The sequence below is a fragment of the Sinocyclocheilus grahami genome, unplaced genomic scaffold (genome assembly GCF_001515645.1).
Source record: "Sinocyclocheilus grahami isolate Dianchi unplaced genomic scaffold, SAMN03320097.WGS_v1.1 scaffold209.1, whole genome shotgun sequence".
NCBI classification, from domain to species: Eukaryota; Metazoa; Chordata; class Actinopteri; order Cypriniformes; family Cyprinidae; genus Sinocyclocheilus; species Sinocyclocheilus grahami.
The window spans coordinates 1595157-1599413 of record NW_015505388.1 but is presented as its reverse complement, the minus strand read 5'-3'; positions in this window follow the sequence as shown (position 1 = coordinate 1599413).

The window sequence follows — 4257 nt, the reverse complement described above, 5'->3', positions numbered from 1 at the left end:
ACTTTGCACCAGTCTTCTGCTGTCCAATCCTTGTACTTCCTGCAGAATTTCAGTCTGTCCTTGACATTTTTCTTGAAGAGAAGTGGCTTCTTTGCTGCCCTTGAAACCAGGCCGTTGTCCAAAATCTTGGTCTCACTGCGCGTGCAGATGCTCTCACACCAACCTGCTGCCATTCCTGAGCAAGCTCTGCACTGCTGGTGACACGATTCCGTAGCTGACTCCTCAGGAGGAGACGTCCTGGCGCTTGCTGGACACTCTGGGACGTCCTGAAGACTTCTTCACTGCAGTCCAACCTCTCTCCTTGAAGTTCTTGATGATCTGGTAAATGGTTCTTTCAGATGCAATATTCTTTGTAGCAATTTCCTTGCATGTGAGGCCATTTTGATGCAAAGCGATGATGGCTGCACGTGTTTCTTGGGAGGTAACCATTGCTAACATGAACACAATGATTGGAAACGCTTCTTCCCTCCTTTAATAGCAATCAGTCTGCTCTTACAATCTAATTAGTATGATAGTGATTTCACCTGACTAGTACTCATTCACAGTTTCACATGTGCTGCTGATATGATTAGTCAATTAATGTTAGCTGGTCATTGTGTGTCAGGAAAAAAAAACAGTGACATTTTTGTTTTTGTGAAAAGTTCATTTTTTGGCCAATGAAGCTTTTAGCAATTATTTAAAATGCATCTGATCACTCTACACAATAATCTAGACACAATGTGAATGAACACCACAACAGCTTAAGCAGCAAATTGTGCAAAACACAAAATTTATGTCACTGTCAAAACTTTTGGCCATGACTGTATACAACATGCACCTTTATACTCTGCTATAAGCCATACTCAAAAGTAACTGAGATAAATATTATTGTATCATAAAAATGTATTTCTAAAGAAACTGTAAGTGTACATTTTAGCATCATTAAATATTCATTTAATTTTGAACAATATATGTCCTGTTTTATAATATGAACTAATTTCTTTTTGCTAAATATTTTGTTTGAAAAATCTGTTTGTGCTATATTTCTTTAAATGTCTAAACACAAATAGATAAATATATTGATATTAAGTAGGATATTAAGATATTTTGCTATTATAATGTAAAGACATTCACACAAGTCTGTCTCTATTGTGGGACTATTATGTATTAAAAATGAGTGAATTGAATAGTGGCCATCACTCCCATAGAACTTTCTACAATACCTGAATTCTGCAGCACATTTGAAATAAATAAATATATATAAAATACATTAAATGAAATCCATATTGAGAAATTAATCAAAACAGGCCATGGAAAAATGTTTCTTAATATTATCATGTGATAAACTAGTTCTCAAGCAAGGGCCAAAATGTGTTTGTAATGGAAAGGACACGTGTGTAGTATTTATTTACATGTTTTGTACTGATATTGGCAGTGATGTTGCAAGATAAAGAAAGATCAACGAAAACATGAAAATGGTTCAAAGATTTCCATCTAGAATGTTTTTAAAGGTTACCATCACACAGAACCGCCCCTCATTGGTGTAGCACTGTTTTTTCTTCCTCTTGCTCACTCTCCATGTTTCTAACATCGCATTAAGTAGCACATAGAGCAGTTCTGGAAATCGTTTTGGTAGTTGCCCACCACAGAACCAGTAATTGGGTGAAACGTCTGGTGTAAACGGGTAAAGCTGCGCCCAAGGAATCAATAGCAATGCTTCAGCAACTGAGCAGCGAAGTGCAGTTGGGCAAAACAATGGTTAAAAGACTGTTGCTTCCCCCTGCTGGACAAAGACCGGTTCAGCATCCTAACCAACTGTCTGCTTTGCCACTGCTTGTCCATTGTATATCACATATGTTAAAATGAATTAATGCAAATGAATGCCCCAAAAAGAGGTAACATATAAGGTAGCATCCACCAAAATATTGCTGCCAAGGCACTAAAACATGTGTGTTTAAGTCATAAATAAGATACACTATTAAAAAATAAAGTTCTAACCTGGCATCTCTGGTTCCATGAAGATCCTTTAACCCATGGAACCTCTCCATTCCACAAGGTTTTTTTTAATGGATGTTCCTTCCAAGAAAAAAACAATTGTTCTTTTAAGATCTGTTAACAGAAACATTATTTAGGGAACCAAAAAATGGTTCTTCTATAGCATTGCTGCAAAAAAAACAAAAAACAAAAACTTTTGGAATCTTAATTTTTAAAAGTGTAATATTTCATCTTGACACATTTTGTGTAGTGTGAGGTTCTCAAACCAGAAAACAAGAGGCAAGTAATGCAAGCAAAAAGCATTATGTATAATGTCACTGCAAGCGGTTAAGTAACATGCAGGGTCAGGGTTTAAAAAGCGCACCAATCTGAGGTTGTGAAAAGAACAGGCGAAGTAGAGCACAAATAATGGATTAAAGGCACCATAAAGACATGTACGATTAAAACCAACCCAAATAATCGCACTGTCATTGCACTTATTAGGACAAATTAGATCCTTCCATTGACCTACATACATAATATGTAGTTGACAACTACAAAATCAGTTTCAGGATTTGAATATGCAAATGCAAGAGCTCTTACAGTATATGTGAACAAAATGAGGCTAAGTCATAATCTAGCAGAATATAAAACATAGATGCAGACACTGTGCCATCTGTCTTATCATTCACAGTATACTCTTCTCCAGAAAACTGAAAGCACCTGGAGCACAGAGACTAAAGCAGATCACAGGAGGCCAAGTAACACAACTGTGTTTTCCTGACATGGCCAGAGTGTATTACAGTGATGTCTGGGCATAACAACAAAAACCCTTTTTGGTTAAATTATGTAACAATATCATCCCCTGCAGCCTTGTTCTTGCCTCATCGTTCAATCACAGCATCCAGAAACTGTTAATGCACAATCTCATGTCTGGACTTTGTCTGCTCAATGTTTACATAGCCTTGTGTTACACAGAACAGTCACACATTTGATCCTTTGTGAGGTGAACCATCTCTGCTCCATTCTCTTCAGAAAATGTATCTGTTCTAGTTGTAATATTGAGCAGAGCTCCAGGCAACAAATGCAAATGCAAAGTTATAGGCTTGTGTGGGATGGAAAATTGATTCATGCGAGAGGAAAAAAGCTGAATGCATTGCTCAGACCTAGATGTAATCATTTTAACATCTCAGATAAATTTCAATCTATGTTTCTCTATATGCGAGAGGAAAAAAGCTGAATGCATTGCTCAGACCTAGATGTAATCATTTTAACATCTCAGATAAATTTCAATCTATGTTTCTCTATGTGCTGCATATATATATATATATATATATATATATATATATATATTATTGGACTCTTTATATAAGGACTTCAAAAGACTAATGATCAGCCCCTGACTGCACAAAATCATTTTCAATGCAGGCAACACATTTCTGAGTTTTTAATTAATTTTTCAACTGATACAGAGCTTGATGCTGATGTCAACATGCAAGGTGATCTTGACTATCACTCATTAAGCTTTCACAACTCAATTTCTATATTTCTAATGATACGCACTACCTTAAAAGACTTAGTATCAATCATTTTACAAATGAAACCGAATGAAATAAATTATAGTCAATCTTGCCATGCCATATGCTGCTTTGGAAGCGCTGATTTCATTTTCAACATATTACAGGTAGCAAACCAAACAGATCAGTCAACACAATTATAAACAACTGATAACATTCTTTTTCATGAATGATAAACATATTTCACATCTTACTGTGATAGTGGGTCAAATCAAGGCAATGATAAACATACTACCACAGGAAAGGACTATCAAGCAACAAGAAATGAGAAAACTTAATCATGATGCATTATTTTAAGTCTACTTCACTGTCTGACTGAAGAAGCCTGTGTTAAATTCTATGCCATCTGTTCTTCGATTTATACAAATATCAGATATACAGAATACAGATGCCTTTTGTGGGATGCAAAAGCATGCTGGAGCAGATATTCACCCGGACTGGATAAGAAGCAGAAAATAGAGAAAGAGTTCACACATCAGATGACATATCCAGCCTAGTTTTACTACTTTTTTTGGACACAAAAAAAATCCCTGGAGAAAGCGTCCTATAAGCCGTCCACCTTGAGAAGGGTCTTCACTGCTCTGGTCCAGATGTGGCGTCTGTCTCTACTCCGTCTGTTCCCCCTGCTTGCAAAATGCACACGATTTTTAGATTTGGCAACAAACAGCTGTCTAGTCGACTATGAAGTGACAAGGCGATGATGTGACAGCACCCACCGCAAAAAAAA